This window comes from Amblyomma americanum, chromosome 2 (assembly GCF_052857255.1).
Source record: "Amblyomma americanum isolate KBUSLIRL-KWMA chromosome 2, ASM5285725v1, whole genome shotgun sequence".
NCBI lineage: Eukaryota > Metazoa > Arthropoda > Arachnida > Ixodida > Ixodidae > Amblyomma > Amblyomma americanum.
Genome location: NC_135498.1, coordinates 151,674,190 through 151,694,579, shown reverse-complemented (window position 1 = coordinate 151,694,579; position 20,390 = coordinate 151,674,190). Strand labels below are relative to the sequence as shown.

At 43.6% G+C, this 20,390-nt stretch overlaps 1 long non-coding RNA gene and 1 pseudogene across 1 annotated transcript in view; both read right to left on the bottom strand.

Annotated features, from left to right (window-relative positions):
* LOC144119173 (uncharacterized) overlaps positions 1-2,297 on the bottom strand; it is a 68,551-nt gene extending 66,254 nt beyond the window's left edge. Inside the window, exon 1 of the long non-coding RNA XR_013312282.1 lies at positions 2,174-2,297. This is a non-coding gene — a long non-coding RNA (uncharacterized LOC144119173). The remainder of the gene's footprint in view (positions 1-2,173) is intronic.
* A 9,140-nt stretch (positions 2,298-11,437) lies between these two features.
* The window catches only part of LOC144120152 (uncharacterized), an 86,701-nt pseudogene continuing 77,748 nt past the window's right edge, over positions 11,438-20,390 (bottom strand).

Here is a 20,390-nt window from a genome sequence, read left to right as displayed (position 1 = left end):
CTGCCGACATATTCGGCCAAAACATTACACTGCTGGCTCTTCCTTTCGTCTTCACTACTCCGCCATGCGCTGCGTGAAGGAGCTGCATTAGCTTTGCCCGTTTCGGCTTGGGTACAATTATCGTGTTGCTGCGGAAAAATAGTCCGTCTTCTGCATGAACTTCTGCACCGTATGTCCAGTGCGGTTTTGGCGGCTCCGGAACGACCCGCCTGCTTTCCAGCCAGGCTGTTTGAGCATAACTGCGGAAAACATCAAGTGCGGGATCCTCGTTTGTAGCTCCAATCAGGTCTTTCAGGTGTTGTGACGCTGAAACATAGTGAAGAACATTCACTGCAAACCGTTCAGTTTCTTCTATTGTAGTATTACTCCGAAATCGCGACAAAGCATCTGCTATAAATAGTTCTTTACCCGGTTTGTACCGCCACGTTACTGCGGAACGTTTAAAGTTGAGCCGCGTGCGCTGTAAGTTAAGTGGGCTGATGTAGCGGCTTGCTGGAGATTGGCATGAAAGGTCCATGATCTGTTTCGATGATCATTTCTGTCTGACCAAAGAAGTAATCATTGACTTTTCTTCATACATGGATCATTGCAAGCTGAAAAGGGTAGCTGTTTGGGCGAATTGTGTATCATGACGAACAGCAGCACTCGGCCAGACAGGACGAAACGAAGAGGACACCACATGCGCTAACTTTCAATTGACTTTTCAACCCTCGACATAGGCAGTCACGCCGTCATTCTTGGTCTCACGCCATGCTCCTTGCAAATTGGCCCACAGCCTCTCAGGTCACATCGTCGTTGCCCAGTGGGAATATCGTTCTCACACCAGATGAGTCGCCTCCGAACATGCGCTTTAGGGCTATTGCGTTAAAATTTCACGCGGGTTAATGCATATTATTCGCACGCGATTTCCTAAGAAAGCTCCATGAAAACGTTGCAAGTTTTTATGCTTTTGGAACGCAAATTGTGCATAACTTTGTCAAGCGTCCTTTGTTGCGTTAGAGCCCAAGTGAGTAGACTCCCTCGCTTATAGTCCGCGCGTTCCTCTTTTCGAGTGTGAAAGTGTTTGTGTGTCTGGTCGGCTCGTGGTGAGCATTAAATATTAAAAATACTTGCACGAACGCTGAAGTCCTCGATCTTTGCATCTGCCATACCGACGTCACCTGGAGCGCGTGACACAATGGGAAAGTAAGAGGAATTGAAAATAAATGCCTGCACCGAGATACCGATAACAGGCGATGATTCGAAGCAAACATGTAGACGCTACGTTATCACTGAGTGCCTACAAGTGAGGTAACGAAGCCACTGCATAAAGTTTTCTTCAGTGACAACCGTCCTTGCACTGTTATTTGTGTATGCATGAGATGAAAATAACGAACAGCACGCAAGCATTCCTGCAGTTGGGTAGTCTATAATGCGTTGCACGGGTTAAACAGAATTATTGTAGTGCGAGCGGTGAGGGGCAAGGTGCCTTTGGTTGAGAACACAGGAAGAGGGTGGCGTGTGTGGCCTCTAAGCCACATAAATGGCCACGTCATCGAGTGCTTAACCGTCACCGGGACCTCATGTGCTTTTTGCGTCGCCACCGGGTCGCCGCAGCCACGCCGGAACCTCGAGCCACGTGCCTGGAACAATCTTATCCGAGGCATCTGACGCTGACTTTACAGCGCTCAACTAAGGCATCCAACTGCGACAGTGCATTAGAAGTGTAAGCCACACCTCTGGGCTTCTTAGAGACGCAGTGAGACGCACCTTCCGAGATTTTTGCCGCAGTTTGTGCGCGTTGAGTTTGTGTACTGTCCACGTTCTTTTACTGCCGTAATTGTTCTTGTGCACCCGAACGCGGTCTTCGTAACGCGACATAACTCGCCTGCACACATACCTGAATACTCCCCATCCTGAAACGCACGTTGACCTAATACCTCAAATCTACTTTTTTCTGCTTCCTACTTCAGTGTTCTTGTTCGAATAGCTTGGAACGTAGGCTTTAGCAGTGCCTTGCTGTGTGCAATCCTTCATACCTTGTTAGAGAGGAAATGCCGCAGACAATCTTGTGTCTTGGATTCGGCCTTTACAAAAAACAGAACACGGGCGCAGCTGTAAACCAGCCTGCGTGCGATATTCTGAATTCACTGCTTAGTATTAGCGAATGATTTAAAAAATCTTTCTGGCTTACCTTCTTCGCATCTGTATCATATATGGCAGCGTCTCCATGCGCTCCGACGAAAGCGAATAGAAAACCTACGAAGGCGCGCAGGTCCGCAGCGGAAAACATTTTCTGACACTCTTGCATCTACTACTGATGCGACAGAAACCATCGCGGCGGCATATATAGCAACCATAAGAGTTCATTCACATTGCCAAATGTGAACGTGTTAAATGCAAGCTACTATACGAAACAACAAAAGCTTCTTTAAGGTCATACATACGTGTGGGGACGTTTCTCTGACTTATGCGTCCCGTCGAAATACCAGAGATAAATAAGTCATTATGATTCAGAAAAACGCACTAGCACACTACCACGCACAAACAGACAGCGCTCGTCTGGGTGTTTCCTTGTTATCGGTCTGTCGTCCGTTCACGCTGTTTTCTACCCAAAGTGAAAACATGCCAACTAGCCCAACTATTCATTCTTTTTCATGTCTTTGTACACAGTATGCTACCATGCATGGTAGCAAAGGCTCTTCTCTGCGTATACAAGCGTTACACGCTACTCTATGAATCATACCAATTGCATTGACGTGAAGACGATAGCATAATAAACACACTCAAATAATCATGCCGTCATAGAAATAAGCGCACCACATTTTCATTAGCAGGAGTGAGCCTGCCTACCTCCAAAGGCTGACACGGAGGGACTAGCGGCATCATCCCAAGGGCAATCGCCAACGTTATTTTGTATATGGACACAGGTGCATGCCACACAAAAAACAAAGCGGTGAAAGAACACTCTGGGCGCTTCCCACGTAGATTTTCAGACATGATTACTGACAGAAGTATAACGATATTTACAAGATTGCAATCAATAAAAATTCTAAATACACTTCTAACATGTCATGAGAAGGTGCAGCCACTGTCTAGATAATTCCATCTGCGGACGAAGGACTGGATTGTTTTAACCATATTAAAACTAAAACATACCGTTTCGAACGCATTTCTCCGGCGCCTCTTCAGTTGATCAGCAACAACCTGCAGCAACATCATTGCTGAAACAACTCTAGAGCTGTCAAAGATATTGACACCGATTGCAGACCTCCCTTCCAAAGAGGGAATTGTCCAACACATGCCAAAAAATTTCACAGTTCAGGAATGTCAGAGCAATTGTTCACTGTACAGAAATACCAGTCGCCCAAACGAGTTGCCTCAAATGTGCAATCATAATCTTATTACAAAAAGGGTTTCACTCCAAAATCCATGGTAACCGTTATACCAGGTGGGATAATCGCCAATTTAAGCAAAGGCTAAGGAGGGAGAGCCCTGGAAAAGGCGATACTAGATCATAATGGCCTTAGCACACAACTTGTGCCCATATCTGATGCTATAATGGCATACCCCGGCGCATCAGGCGCGTAAAGAATGCCCATCAGGCGAGTAAAGGTAGCCGATGCTGTCTTAATGCCGAAGGGCATATAGACGAACTGATTGTGACCGGATTGGGGTAGATAACGAGGTTTTTGGTTTCGAAGCTTCCTCCAAGGGTACTTGCCAGTAGCATTTAGCAAGGTCATTTTCGAAAAATACACCTTGGTTCCAACCTCGGTAAATATTACGTCATTTCTTGCACAGGTTTCTGCATCACACACAAGGACATCATTGTGCGTCGAAAGTCGATGCAAGTCGGGTAGGTGTTTTCTTTCTTTTTATTCAGAACCAGAGGGAATTGTATGTAAATTTTGAACGGTCAATGACCATTAATTTCATCATCTCGTCTATCTTCTTTTCGACTGCGTCCTTCATGGCAAAAGGCTATGGGTATTGCGGGGTATTCACGACTTCAAAAGTCGAGAGTCTGAATTGACACTCCACTAGATTAGTCTTCCCGCGAATCTCGGAAAAGATGTCTGCATACGTGCCAAGTAAGCTCCGAATCTCCTGCTTTTTGTCCTCATCCAGCTTGGTGGAGATCTTCACGGCTTCAGTCTCTTACCGTGGTCCGTGCTAAGGGTAGGCAGTTGTTCTTCTCAGTCAGCTTCTTCAATTACGACTAAAAATGACGCCTGCACGGTCTCATGGGACGTACGCTCTTCGCATTGCTTGAGCATGTCGATGTGGAAGAGCTTCTTAGAGTGGCCCAAGTCGATGCAATAATCTACGTCATTTTTTTACCAGACACCACAAAGGGACCTTTCCACTACATCAGGAGTTTGTTATGGCCACTCGGCAAAAAAATGAGGGCTCAGCCTTCAACCCTTCAAAGCCGCTTCTTGCTGTTCCTATCATAATATCTCTTCTGAGATAGTTGGGCACGCAGCAAATTTTGATGTGCCGCTCTCACAGTTTGCTCGAGACGTTCTCTAAGATCGAGAATGTAACCATATGTCGCCTTCGTGTCTTCTTCCAGCTCTTCCCTGGTCCAGAGCTCTCTAAGGACTGCGAGTGGTCCTCGCACATGTCGGCCAAATATCAACTCTAACGGAGAAAACCTCAGACTGGCCTGCGGCAAACAGAAGCGTTCCGATATGATGATCCCATGCGTTTGGCTGCTCCTGGCTGAGCTTCCGCCGCATCTGCTTGAATGTGCCGTTAAATTTCTCCACCATCGCATTGCACATTGTATGGTAAGGCGTCGTGCTAAGATGTTTCACCCACAAGAGATAATTGAGCTCTCTCATCAATTCGGAAGTGAAACAGGAGCCCTCGTCACAAAGGATCTCTCTCGGAAAGCCTATTCATGAAAACATCTCCACCAAACCTCCTGCCACGGTTGCTGAATCTATCTCAGCAGAGCCGCGGCGTCGCGATACCGCGTGGCAAAATCGATGACAGTGAGAATATATCTATTCTCTTTCACCGATGTGGGCGACAGTGAACCGACAATATCGACAGCAACCCGGTCAAACGGAGTGTCGATAAGAGGCATGCGTCCCATCCGAGCTTTCCCTACTTTCCCTTTCGGGCACGCACTTTGGCAGGTGTAACACGACCTGAGACTCCTCTTAATGCCCTTCTGCACTCCTGACTAGTAAAATTCTTCCAGAACTCGATCTGTAGTCTTCATAATGTCTTGATGCCCCGCCAGCGGGCTATCGTGGACAAGGCTTAACACCTGTGATCTGCAAGACTTTGGAAGTACTACCTGCTGAACCTCCCTGCCGGAGGCTAAGTGACATAGGCGGTGCAGCAAACTCTTTTCGACAGAATACGAGTGCGAAGTGCGGTGCTTGCCATGGAACACCTTTCCTGCTTTCACCCTACACGCCTTCAATGACCCATCCTCTCTTTGCTCTTTTTCTAGCATTTCTTTGTTGAAACGCTTAGGACCGAAGCTTAAAGCAGTATTTTCCCTATTTCGTCGGGAAACTTCCTTTCCAGCGAACATCACTTTTTGGGCTCTCGCCTTCACTATTTTCACTGGCAACCTTGTCATTCTCTATGCTAGGACATAATTTAGCAGCGCCCTCCGGTTTCTTCTAAATAATATCTGGATTGGACGGCTCACGGGCCTCCGCTATATTTCGAATTATGACATCGTACAACGGTGTCTCCATGCCTTTCACCAGGGCTGGTCCAGTGAAATAAGGGTAAGCGATATAGATTTCTGCCTCGCGAACTTCCGGACTACTGCCATCAACAAGGAACACCGTAGATATCGAGTCGGTGAGAGCTGAGTCAGGAACTAGGGACTTTCGCACAGCCACCGTATTGCTGCCCGTGTCTCCCGCAAAACACCTACGGGTAGGCCTCGGAGCTCTCCTTCTAGGACAGCAGGCATGTGTTGTGCGTCTGCAGGTTTTTCCGGACAAGTCCGACAATCACTTTATCCTCGGCTGGTTCAAGACTATCAGCGGTTGTGCACACTGTTTCAGGCGCAACACTTTCTGGCTGAACACTTAGAGATGATTGTTTCTGGTTTTCGTGCTTCCTTGAGCAGGAACTTACATCATGCCCTGTTTTTCGAAAATAAGCGCAATAAAGTTGTTTTGGCTTAGAGCGACAGTTGACGGCCTTATGTCCAGGTCGGTCACAAATGAAGCACCTTCCAGACTGTCTACTTGATGGAACATCCTTCTTCCTCGGGATTCCCACCTAGAACGACTCTTTGAACGAAGACGAGTTTGCCGCTGGGCCTCTATAAAAAGTTGTCTGCTGCCTTACCCATTTTATCCAGCGTCTTGCAGTATCTTTCGCGAAGGAAAATTGCCAGAAGACTATGACAGTTCCACATGAACTGTTCGGCCACCACCAAGTCACGTACATCATTGTACCTTTTGGCCGTACCTGACATCGCGACTCATCGATCCAAAGGACTGAGCAAGCGTGTTGTGCATTGCTTGCCTGTTTCTTTATTAAGCGTGTACTTTCACGAAACCTTTCGCGATGACCTCCTTCTGTGAACTGAAAATGTTGGAGCAGGGATAGCTTTAGCTTATCATAATCCTTTGTATCTGTGGGAGACAATCGACCGAACACACGGAGAACCTCCCCAGTCAAGGGCATACTATGTGCTGAAGCACACTTTTCCTTGGGCTAGCTGTGCCCTTCTGCGATTCGCGCAAAACCTTTGACATATGCATCGAAGTCATCCCTGCGACAATCGAAACGCGGCATCAATTTGTGTGGCCTAACCGCAGCTGAGGGCCATGGTGCGGGTTCGCGATTACCCCACCAGCTTCTGCAAGCCTTAACTGGAGCTGCAATCCACGCTCTTAAGCTTTTGCTAGCGATTTTGCAAGCTCGCATTCGGCTTGTGCTAGCGGCTTTGCATGGTCACGTTCGGCTTCTGCTTTACGCTCTTCAGCCTCTGCTAGCGCCTTTACATGCTCTAGTTGAGTCTCACGTTCGGCTGCCCGTGCTGCGCGTTCCTTCTCTTGCTCGGCAGCTTTCCACGTGCGCAGCTCGGCGCCTTTCAACTTCAACTCTTTGCCTAATTCAAAAACTCCTTTAGCCTGCTCGTCTTTCTATTTATGGACCCATGAAAGGGAACAAGAAACTGTATCTTCGTACTTTCGCGCGGACACCAATGGGACAGGTGCGTTTCCGCAATAAACGCAAAGAATCATGAGAAAATCGTCTGCCTGCTAGTTCTGGTTCCAAATTCCTCAGCTGATTGCATGTTTCTCCCGATTCACCGCTTATGTTGACATCGTTTGTGCAATAATTAGCTGGTGCTACTAATCAGTGATTGCAATGAAGCATCGAAAGAGAAATGCGACGTCTCCTCAAACTCAGTCTGGAAGTTGATACGCCTTGTAGTCCGCCGCAGTTGTCATTTTAGGGTGCAGACACGATCTTGGAACCTAACACACTTTTCTTTCTATTATGGTTCGTTGCTCAGCACTGGGTTGTCACAGTACCTCCGCCGGAAGCAAAAAGATGTTTCGATATCCATGGGATCAAAATCGTAGAGTAAAGTGGGCCCTTGCTGTCAAGCGCTGGACAGCGAGCGGTGATCTCTGGGTGCCTGGCGTCGGAGCCCGAGTGTGCGAACGGCACTTCGTAACTGGCAAGTATTCACCGCCGGGTTCTTTTCTCTTTCCAAGTGAACTGCTACTAGCCGCCAGAGTTATGTGCGCCAAGTATTTTTCTGTGTTCGTGCAGGTGCTCCAAAGAAAGATCCACAAGATGTCGATTATGCGCCGTCACTATTCTGGCACGACGAGAAGGCGTCTGAAGCCGCGATGAGGACAACGAGCAGGTGACCTTGTAGCGATTGTTTTTTCAGGGCTGCGTGCTTACTGGTACTATGCAGTTATTCTAGGTATTGTGACCTTGTGAAGAGGAAAGAGGCCGCACTTTCATCCCGTCAGTTGGTGGTCTGTGCTGCAACTGGCACATCTGTGCCCCGCGATGCCGGTACGAGCGATTTCAACGCAAACGGCGTTGATGCAAGCTCAGTTCATGAGGTAACAGTGGCAGATTCTTGGTATCGAGAACTTGCTTGTGAATGCCCTGCTGATGACGAAATCCTATGGCAGCAGGCAATGACGCTCCGTCTTATGTTTACACGTATAGAAAAAGATCGTATTACGTACGGTGTGGTCCCTAACACTGATATAAAAACTTCAGTATTCGTGCAGATGCGTGAGGTGACCTTCAGCGGGACGAAAAAAAAAGCACAATCACTTCACGTCAAAAAACATGCAAATGATGAACATTAACTTAATGAAACCACTAAATTTGATATGCGCGTGAATTTAAAGCATATACGCATTGTTTGGCTTGGATCGAGCAGATCGTGCAAAGAAATGTCGAGTTTAGATTGTGGCATGTTTGAGTTGCATGAGCATGCAGAAAATTTAGTGATGATATGGGCATGCATGGACATAGAAAAGTGCTTGTGTATATATATATGTGTGTGTGGCTGTGTGTGCGTGCGCGTGCGCGTGCGTGCGTGCGCGTGCGTGCGTGCGTGCGCGCGTGTGTGTGTGTGTGTGTGTGTGTGTGTGTGTGTGTGTGTGTGTGTGTGTGTGTGTGTGTGTGTGTGTGTGTGTGTGTGTGTGTGTGTGTGTGTGTGTGTGTGTGTGTGTGTGTGTGTGTGTGTGTGTGTGTGTGTGTGTGTGTGTGTGTGTGTGTGTGTGTGTGTGTGTGTGTGTGTGTGTGTGTGTGTGTGTGTGTGTGTGTGAGAAATAAATCTGTGAATATTCGTTGATGATACCATTAGCTGGGATGTTCGCAGAAGATTGTGTACGTGTATACGAGGTGCGATGTCTGGCTGTTGACCTTGTTCCCATGATGATATTTAACTAACGGACTACTTGCTGGTACATATATATGCTATCTTTAGGTGTTTTTTTTCCTTTTTCTGGTCAGAACAGAGGAGGTGAATGTGGCTTAGCTAATCGGCGTAAGGCACACGCATGGTTCTTTGTGGGCAGTTGGCATGACACGAAGTGCTCAAATAGCGTCCAGAGTGCATCATGCCTCTATAAATATTGTGATATGGAGCGAACCTGCAAGCAAATCAGCTGATGTAAACAGCAATAAAAGGAAAACTCATTGAAGAATGTTCTATAATGTCCTCATTTTGAAGAAGCAGTCATCTATGTTAAGTAAAAAAATTGAAGTCATTCAGTTCTGTAGTAATTAAGGTGCACTTTTTGTTTTTTAGTAGTTGGCACTATGGAAGTGCCCAATGTTGTGCCCTTTCCCTTGTTATACTAGTCTAATGCGTGCAAAACATATGTTCCTAGTGCAAAAGTTGTTACTCGATCGTCTAACCACAGACTATAGGCCAATATATGTAGCTGGTATATTTTGTTCCAAAGTTGAATCATCTTTCACATTTTGTGTTGCAAAATAGGTCAAGAACTGTTAAACAATGATGCTACTGTTAATATAACACTAAAAAATTATCTGTGCTATGAAAAAGGCATGCACATTTGAGCAAAGCATGTGTTAAAGTACTTCCAGTTAATGGGCTAAACATTTCATGAAGATATGCCAGCAACCATCAGAGGAGATATTATGTGAAATAAGTGTTGGTTCATGGAGGGACAGTGGGCTTGTACGCTTCAATGAGAACAAACCAGCCATCCACGTATACTCACTATGTCCTTGTGTTTGCATCGGCACTTGCTTTACAGGTTTGAGTACTAAACGTGCCGATGCTCTCTCTATAATATTCCAATTTTTGAAACAAATTTTCAGTGTTACCGTGCAAGTACAAACCGAGCCAGCTCAGTGTGACTCGCGCAAATATTTAAAGAAAAGGGTAAAGCAACTCGAAGAGAAAGTGGACACAATGGGAAAAGAGTGCTCAAACGACAAAAAGAATGAGCAAGATCAGAAACTTGTCGCAAGTATGAAACAGACAAAGGTGAAATTTTACACAGGTGAGTAGGAGTAATGCTTTGCCTGTTTAAGGGCTAATTGTCTGTGCAATTCTCCTTTATTTTTTACAGAGCTTACGAAGGCATTGTTTTTTGCTATACTGAGTGACATTGTGCCAGTGCTCCCACATGCAAAGTCTAAATTCACCCAGGAGATGCAACTTTTCGCTTTTCTCTCGAAGTTGCGGCTGAATTTGCTTTTCAAAGATGTAGCATATCGCTTTGATGTTCAGCCAAGAACTGTGAGTCATAGTTTCAGGGTAATGTTAAAAACCGTCGGACACCTTTGCAAGAAAGCCATTGTATTCACAAGTCGTGAAGTCTGCAAGAGCTGGCTAACAGAGAGAGAGGCTGAAAACTTCTCTCGTCTTCGTGCAATCATAGATTGTACTGAGGTGTACATCTCTAGGCAAGCTGTATTTTCTTCTTCTTTGGATTTTTATTGTCACAAAAATGTTTATGGGAGTACAGAGCTCTGAGCCCCCACCCCAAAAAAAAGTGTTTATGTGCCCCTGGAGAGTTGTACATGCCTAGATATACACATTAGTGACAGTGGAGAGAATGGGATATTCATACGCAATGCAAAGTATCGGTAACTGAAAACAGAACGCAATATTTGAAAACACTAAGCAATCTTTATGCAGTCAAAGTAGTATATATGCAGTACAGGTGGATATAAAACACCAAAATATAGAGCAACTTTTTCGTCAATGCAATTCAATTTATTCATAAACCGTCATGAAGATATTGGGTGCGTCGACAAAAAGCCAGAAACTGACTTGACAAAGGTCAACACACCATACAAAAAGTTGACAGCAGTATGCATGAACAATTCATAATAATATTAGTCGCGTATGCATAAAAAGTCATATACATTACAATAATAAAAATTACATATCTGAATGCTGCATAAAAGAGCACGTGAGTACTAAAAATAACGAAGCTTTATGCATGCAAATTAGCACATTGTCAACGTATCAACCTTTCTTTACGTAGAGTACATAGTGACCGACAGCAGTGGCAAGGTCATAGGTCATTCAGTGATCTGATGCTTTCTTTGCTAGGCCACTGAACCTGGATGAACAGCAAGTTGTGTGGAGCCACTACAAACAGGGCTCAACACTGAAGTATCTGATTGCTGTAAACCCTCATGGTGCCGTGATGTTTATATCTAGAGCATACGGGGACCGTATCTTTGACAAGGAGTTAACATTGTCATGTGGTAGGGCTTGCAACATTGATTTTATTACCCTCTTATACTGATTAGAATTTTTTCCGTCACAAGATTTATGGAATACTAGGAAGATGGCGACCAAGTTCTAGCCGACCGTGGTTTTACATTGTAGGAAGAGTTCCTTGAGCGAAATGTTCAACTGATCACACCGAGTTTCACAAGAGACAAAGTGCAGCTACCAGGAGATGAGGTAACAGCTTCAAGACGGATTTCTGCATCAAGGATTATTGTTGAAAGGGCCATTGGGCATCTGAAGAAATGGAGAGTGATGACAGGCACAGTTCACCACACGCTAGCGGACATCTACGCCGAGATAATCAACGTTGTGGCGGGGCTGGCAAATTTTTGTCCAGTTCTAACTAAAGAAGGTGAGACTGGTAATGCATTGGTTCCCATGTCTCAAATAAAATTCGTACACTTTATTGCAGTATTCTCTTTAGAAAGGCGCTTGCTGTATACACTGCTAGCTATTTTAGGCTGAGGATACCAAAGCAAGACAGTAAGTCGAAGTCTAATAGTAAATGCTTGTAGGTTGTTTACCACTCTTTCACTGAAAATAAATTACATTGTGGTGTAAAACATATCTATAGCTGAATTCTTTGTATTGCTTTGAAGCACTAAATTTTGCGTTCTATTGAAAATAGTGATAATGTACTGTAAATAACCTTTGCCCTAAAATCTACTTCAATGTAGTGTATCATAAAGCATGAGGACAAAATACAGGCATTGTTGACAGACCAGCTTAACAACCGCCATTCATTGCCACATGTAGTCAGTATGTATGAGCACGCAGTGTGAGCATGCTTTTGATTACCCTTGTATTTCTCAGCAAACACAGAATGGATAGTGTAGTAATGCTGCAGGCCACATTCATTCTCAAAACAGTTTGTTCATTTCTGCAGCCTGTTTACTGTGTACCACTAAAAATATATTACATATGCTTAAGTGCATGGATCGTACCTCATCTGGACTTGTCCGTGAATACGAGTTTGCAGTTTTCATACATATATTGGCACTAATAATATCCGTACCGTACCGTTTAAAAGCCTGGTAGGAAAATAGGAGTAGTTTTCTTTGATGCGTATAAGTGACAGTGACATCTCCACTAATCTTCTCCTTTTCAAAAGTACACTCACATGTCAACCCGAGCGCATTTTCATGCTACGCAATAAAGATTCAGACGAACTGAAAACACTGCAGAGATCGAGCTAGGCCATACTGGAACTTATGAAGTTTTCTGAGTGGGCTGCACCTATTTTAGTGCTTCTGAAGAAGGATGAATGACTTTGGATGTGCAGAGATTGCTCAGTACTTGTAAACTGTGCCTGTAGCAGCTAAAAACCTGTATTCAATCCCCAGGGCTCAATAGGCATGGACAAAGCTTTCAGGTGGGATCAATATCCAACAGCATATTGTCAGTGAGCCAGCCTGTCAAAAATGAATCATAAGAGTACAACGACAGTACTTTAGTACAAGAAATACTTGTTTCAAATTTCGGTACCCGCATCAGTTTTGCAAAGAGAGATGGAGGTACTTCTGTAGTAGCTGTGTCATTTAGTTGTTTCTTTTTTGTGAGATACATGCAGGAGGTACAAACAATCAGGAACCCCACATATCCTTGCAAGAGGGTTTTAAACCGTAGAAAAACAGCCAGGTTGAAATTCAGTAAAAGTAAATTTCTGATGGACACTGTGCATGCAGTACCTGGCTTGCATTATCAATACAGCTAGACTGCGCGTTTCACTGTGGAAAGGTGAAGTCATCCTCGACACTCTTTCGCTAGCAAGAATTACGAAGCTCTTTTAAGCAAACCAATTGTGTAGGAAACTGCACCAGGCTTGTTACAACACACGAAGTCACAAATGAACAGGTAAACAGATGAAGTTCAGATGTGCTTCACCTGTCTAATTCAACAAAAACTAGCAAACTAGCTGTCATTTTTGGCCACACAGCAAAACCATGTCACGTACGGTACAATAATTGTGCATGCTAAAACATAGCAAGGGTAATACACAAGTGTAACGGGTGATTTTGTATTAAAATTTGCGGATTCCTCTTTTAAAATTTGTTACAAATACATCAGTGAGGCCTTTGCAGGTGGACATTAAGCACATGATAGAGCTCAATATATATTTAGATGATTTATTAGCTGAAATTAGGGGATCGATTTTTATTGTAACTTTTAGGAGGCAGCAGTGTATTGCAAAACAGAATTAAGCGCATCGACATGGAAGGTGAATTCAGATTTTATATTTTCTTGACTGGTAATGTGCTTTAAACATCTAACGTCAAATATGTACGAAGCCTCGTTAAGTTGCCTTTCCCGCACTGCGTGATAATAAAATGGCTTAGCTGCGCGTGGCATACTCTCTGAAATCATGTTACTTTCTTCTATTGCATGAAATGTACCAGAAGCTTCTGTATTTAACGCACAAGAAATGCGAGTGATGGCTTTTTTAAATGTGCAACGCGGGAAAGCCAACTGAGTTTTCAAATGTATATATTTGATGTCTATTTCAAACCACATTACCATGAACAAAATTAGAACCAGAGCTCACCTCCGATGTTGACAGCCATTAATTTTGCAATATACTCTTGCCTCCTAAAATCATAAACACCTAATTGTGTGATTGTTGATCCCAATCAGGCACAAAAAGCCAGCCTTGCACAATCTACCTGCACAAACTGCTCAAGCGTATCTGTCACAGTTAAGTGGAACCCACTTATAACAATATTGAGTTTCTATGGAAATACCATTGTTATAACCGATAATTGTTACAACATGATTGTGTCATTAAAAAGAAAACATGACAAACTTCCGAGCATTTAATTACAGGAAAGGCCTGCAGACCCTTGATCGTTATAATGCTTGTAAAGGCTCATTATATTGAACTTCAGGGAACCAGAAAAAAATGTTAAAACTATCTAATGATCCCGAAGAGATAACAAGAACCGCTTGCAGCACGATATATTTATCTGGTGAAAGACTGGACATCGGTTGCTTGCTTCTCAGATGAGAACGACGTACTGACGATTATTTTTCATATTTTCATAAATGCTTTATTGCATGCATACTGTCGGCAGTGTCGCAGCAGAACCGCTCAAAGGTTCAAAGGCTTTTGAGTTGTAAGCGTGGTTTGGCTGGTGCGGTTGTAGTGTCTCCATGTTTTGTTTGTTTCAAGGTTGCCCTGCACTGACCGGATTTGATTGTTATAATCGATAATGTGCTATGAAAGCATTGCTGTAAGTGGTTTATTTTACCATAGAACATAAGGTAGAGCTGACGGTGCCGCGACTGACTGTTGTTATATCCAATATATTGTTATAACCGGTATTGTTATAACCGGTATTGTTATAAAAGGATCTATTGTTATAACCGGTATTGTTATAAGTGTTATAAGTGGGTAATGCCTGCATTACAAAAAATTGGTAGCGGCTTAGCTTGGCTATGCCAGGATATACGTAGCGAAAGCTAAGGCATAGCTTGGTTAGCATTGGTTAATCTTGATTGCAATTAGTCCAGATTAGTCTGGTTGGTCACGTGACCAGTCACGTGGTGTGGTGCGACCACGGTGGGAATGCGAGCACGGCAAACTGCGAGTTCGTGGGCAATGTAGTTTTCACTACAATAACATTTGCAACCAAAAAGCTCACCATGTATATACTTTCTTACAAAGGCATGCAGTGCATCTATGTAAAGCTGTGAACACAGCAGAAGTACAGGATTTGCATATGTGTCCACAAGCATGTAAGTACTTGTACATGGCACTGAGAAAAATATGTTTTGCAAGAATTATTGTGGCCATAATAATCTGTCGTACGAGACAGTGCAAAGTAGCTTCATGCACATCCATAAAATCATCATCCCTTTCTATTATAACAAGGGGTCCGCCCTTTTCAATGTGAATATAGAAATAGCAAGTTTTGATGTTATCCAGGTTGAGATGAAGCTGAGCCTGCACCTGATAGTAGTAGGCATGGGTTGTCTTATGTGCGCCGTCTGGTTGCAGGCAAAAGTCTTTTTCGTTCTGTCCCATGGCTAGCAGGCTGCATGGGTCGCAGTCCTTGAGGCTGTACAAGCATTTCACTTCTACCAGTGCAGGCTCATGGCAATCGCATCTAAAAATTCAGTTTGGACTGCAGCCCAAGAATGGATACTCGGGGTTAATCATGAGGCCACATAGTTCGATACGGGCATTTGTATGCATCGTCTGCAAGTGGCACAGTAGCCTTTCCTTGGCCACAGGCTCATTAGTGACACCATAGTGCACAGATGGAACGTCAATTTGCCTTGTGACAAAAAGTTTGTTTAGTAGCGTTGCAGTGTGCACTTTCTTTGAGCGGCACACATCTTTGAAAATTGAGGCTCACTCTTCCACTGCGATGCTGACACCATAGCGCGCTGTTTCTTTGCGTGTAGCCGCCTCAATGATTCTCGCATCACTCTCTGACACTGCAGCCTTCTCCATCACAATGGCTGCCAAATCATCAATGTTTTCATTTTGAAATCCCTGGCGGGCCAGATATGTCGCGGTGAAAGCACACCGTGGTATGTGCAGTGTTATGGCCAGGGCATCGGGACTTTGAATATGTACAGGCGCTGCTGTTTCAGCCTGTGGTTTGCAAGAAAGCAGAGTCACCACTCTTGCATTTGGAGCAACCTAAACAGAAAATTGAATGGAGAGACATTGCTGTTTAATGAGAACAGATGAAGTCAATATGTGACGTCGTGCAGTCAAATCTCACCTCTTTCGCCTTCTTCATGAAACTGTCGGCATCGGGCAATTTCATCAGCTGCACTGTTTTGTGCTGGCGCTGTGCTGTTGCCTGCGGCCCATAGCGATGTGGGGCATAACTCAGTTTCTTTGACAGGTTTGCTTGAACCTGCAGAAATAGTGTTCATGAGCGCAGTTTCAGTGGATGTTCCTCATGACACAAATATGATTTGCAGCAATAACAAACACTGATGAAATAATGTGGCATCTGTGGCTGTCTTTAAAGCTGCACTGAAATGCAATTATACGTTTACTTAACTTTTTCAGGCGAGGTCTCGCCCACTGGCAAGGAAACTCTGTTAGAGCCGGCTGACCAATGTTGACTTGGGTCCAGAAGTCTACAGCGAAGCAGACTGCTGCTGAATGGCTACAAGCCCAGCCCAGCCTGAAAAAGATTATAGTATGAACTGTCATCAAAACTGTCAATTGTTCCCTGATGAGAATGCATGCCTACATGGCAAACTTAAAATTTTTTTACAAATAATTGAAACCTTTGAAAATTGAAAAATGGACTCCATCAAGCGCTGCATGGTTGTCTAAACTCTCTATCAAAAATGAGTGCATGCCTAGCTACGCTGTCATTATAATGATTGTAGTGCTGCTAACAATCGGTATTATTGCTTATGCTTGCTGAGCAAGCTAACAGCTATGTTTTGCATCCCATATCAGTTACCTCCTTTGAAGTGTACACACCTAATTTCGGTGGCATGTTGTCTTGTTTGCAGGAATGCATAACGCATTACTATTCATAGATGACAACGTGTTATTTGCCTATGACTGCTAAATAATATATAGTTGAATGTTTGTCTCATGCTGTTTCGGTTTCAGGTTTAGCAACTCCGTGGTGCCAGTTTCATATATGTCTTGTGAGGCATGAAACAGCTGCAATATAATCACTGCTTCTTCATTTGTTGCCATTCCTGCTCTTGAGGCAGGCTGGTTTTAGCATTGTAGTGAAAGGAAACGACGAAGAGCGATTATATGGCAGTTTTGTCGTTCGGTCTCTGAAACAACTGAACAAGTTCGATTAAAAAGTAATTTAGTAGTCGTAGGCGAATACCACGTAGCAATGCATATATACCAGCATCATATTCATGCCACATAACAATGAAGACAACACGAAACCAAAAATTAGGTGCCTCTACTCCTTTAAGCTGATTTTTATGATATGCTAGCCAGTGCTCACTTTCCAATGACACAATACAAAAAAACATCTACTGTTCAGCAAAGGCACATTGGTTGACATGAAATCTTGGAGTGCGAAAAAGGAGTAAGTAAACAGGTTTGTGCATACAGACATCCTTTGCAGACAGGCAAGCAATGATGCATTGTGGGTGCATGCCTAGCATGTGGCATGTAACAGGTATGTTCTGCTCTTTGCACACACTAATAGTATGCTGCTTTCGGAAAACATTGTGCACATTTTTATTTCTACAACTAAACAGTTATCGCAGAAAGGCTGAAACCCCTGACAGCTAGTACTACTGTTCAGCTTGTGAGATTTGTAAGAATATTTCTTTTTTTTTCGGTGCTTAATTATCTTTTCCCTACAAAGCTCCCATGCCCATTGCTACTGTAATGGCAGTGCTTACGTTTTTTGGGTGCTTTTGCTCTTTCAGATGCTTCTACTATAATGGATGTCCGAAGGCGAGCAGATTGAAAGGACTGTAAACCTTGTCTACCCCACTGCAGTTAACTCGAGTGACACAGTTAATTAGTCAGTGAAAAATGTGAAATATATATTCGTATGTGTGGCCTGGCATTCTTGAATAGTCATTACGCAAGGTGAGTGCTGAGCAAGAGCGAACCAAGCCAGTGAAATTTCAATAAAGCTTACCCTGCCATTCACGTGCACAGTATGTTCTCAATTTGGCCATTGGCTCTCTGTATCCAGCATTCATATAATGGGCCTTGCCTTTGTGAGGGGCTAGCTAACCCCTTCAGAATGCAGAGTCCAGGCTGTGGCTTGGCTGTCATGATGTCATGCACCTTACCTGCACATGCATTAGATTTAACACACTGCAAAGCTACAGAAGAAAACAGTTTTCACAGTGGCATTGTCTATTCCTACGTAAACTTGCTTTCACTGTCAACTACATTACACACCAGCACTGTCCTGACACCACCCTTATTGTATAAAGTGTGCTGTTATACACTGTGTAATGCTGAAATCAGTCGTTTTAAGCACATAAAATACATTTTTAATAGGTGCACATACAATTTACAATTTTATGCAAGGAGAACAGTAAACACAGAAAGAAAATTTCAAAAGTAAGGCTTATTCAAGCATGCATACTAAAGAATAGAAGCTGCCATTTGTGTACTTCGTACCTGATTGGACATACTGGTAGGCATCCAAAACACGAAAAGCTTTGGTGGCATTGCCGTCTTGGCGGCGTTTTTTCAGATATTAAGTACATATGGCAGCATAATCCAGTGCAGGCCAAAGATGCTCTCCATGTATATATTCAAGGTTTCGCATTGTATTCAAATTGTAGAGCGCTGACGTAGTTGGGCACCTGCAGCATGGAATTTATGCAAGTGATTAATGCCTGATTTAACAAACAGAAGGTGGCAAAAAAGCGCTCATGGTGACATATCTAAGTCACAGTGATCGATCGACAAAAAAAATAGTTTTCAGTTGTACCCATGCAAGTTAGGGTGGGGGATTTCCTTTTTAGTGGCAACACAGTTCCCTAATGTTGATATTAATCATCGCTGCATTTGCATATTCCACTACACGAATGCATCGTAGTTCATTTCTTTGATAAGCCAATTTTTTTTCCCTTGTGCAAAGTGCATCAAAGCGAGATGTTTTAATTTCAAAAGTAATATGTGGTTATCACCTTATTCTAGGAATCTCTGGTCTTGTTTGCGGGTACAGCAGTTCGACAACTGGCTGATCATTTTGATGTGCAGCCCCAAGAAAAAAATGAGTACATCCAAACATCGTCCTGTTATAACTACTAAGCCAGTTACTCTTCCTGGCGTGCATGCTAAGGAGGCAGAAGGAAATTTGTGATGATAGCATACATTGTTCCTAAGTTTATTTTTTGCTACTAATGTGATGTTCTCGCTTCTCGCCTGAAACCTGTGGTGCCAACTGCTGAGGAAACCGAATAAAAATAATATTCGCCTTGCTGTGCGACCGGAAACTGCAATAAATTGTTATGTATGTGACATGGAAATATAACTTTTCATTCGTGGTTTCAATTCTTGCCAGTGCAGTTCTCACCTCTGCCCAGTAGCTGCCGCTGTTTCATCTTGGTGTGCTTCGCTGACAGCAACAGATGGGCCGTTTCCTGGCACACACTGTAGGCAAAATTCAAGTAAGGTGCCGATAAAGGAGCCGATAAGTTGATGTCATTCTTACCTTAGTCTGGGTGCCTGTGACGGTGGCTGTTGATGGTGGCGGGCAACGGTGGCAGGTGGACTGCCTGCCACTGGCCTACAAAGAATACAATTATGTGGTTAGAAATCGCTGATCGCCACATGCAGTGGTTATCCTAAGGCATCATCTCTATTTGTAGAGCTGAGACAACGCAAGAGCTGTATTATTCAGTGTTTTGATTTTTTTAAATGGTCACATTAAGTACGTAGCTAATCACACACGCGATTGAAGTAAGTAACGTGCTGACGATGACTTCGGGCAACGTCTTTCCGACGGATCACTCCAAGCAGTAAGTTGTTGATAAAATATTTCTGCTCCGGAACACGCGGGCGAACCATTTCCTTTTATTCACGCAATTCCGTACAACATGGCGTGGTATATATATATATATATATATATATATATATATATATATATATATATATATATATATATATATATATATATATATATATATATATATATATTAAATTAAATGCCACCTGCCACATTAAATGCCACCTGCATCGCATCCGGAATAATAAAAAGGCGAAACGGCTATTTATGACTGCACCATGCGATGCGCTGAGACGCGCGCCGCGCGCAGTTGTCTGCTGGCCCGGCATCCACATTGTCAGAAAAATACGACCATCGTCTAATCAACTGCATAGATTGCAGTGTATCAAAGTGCGACAAAGAACGGAAGTATAATGACTTATGCGTTAAACATATCGAAACGCACACGAAATCGCCTTCAGCGCATATGCCAACAGGTATGAACTACGCCGGCCGGCATATACAAAACATGAAATATTATGCTTACCTCTCTATATTGTCAATTTATACACTCAAGTCATGCAGATACGTAGTGCGGGCTTCTCGTTCGATGTATCAGTGCAATCACTGATTAGTAGCACCAGCTAATTATTGCACAAACGATGTCAACATAAGCGGTGAATAGGGAGAAACATGCAATCAGCTCAGCAATTTGGAACCGGAACTAGCAGGCAGACGATTTTCTCATG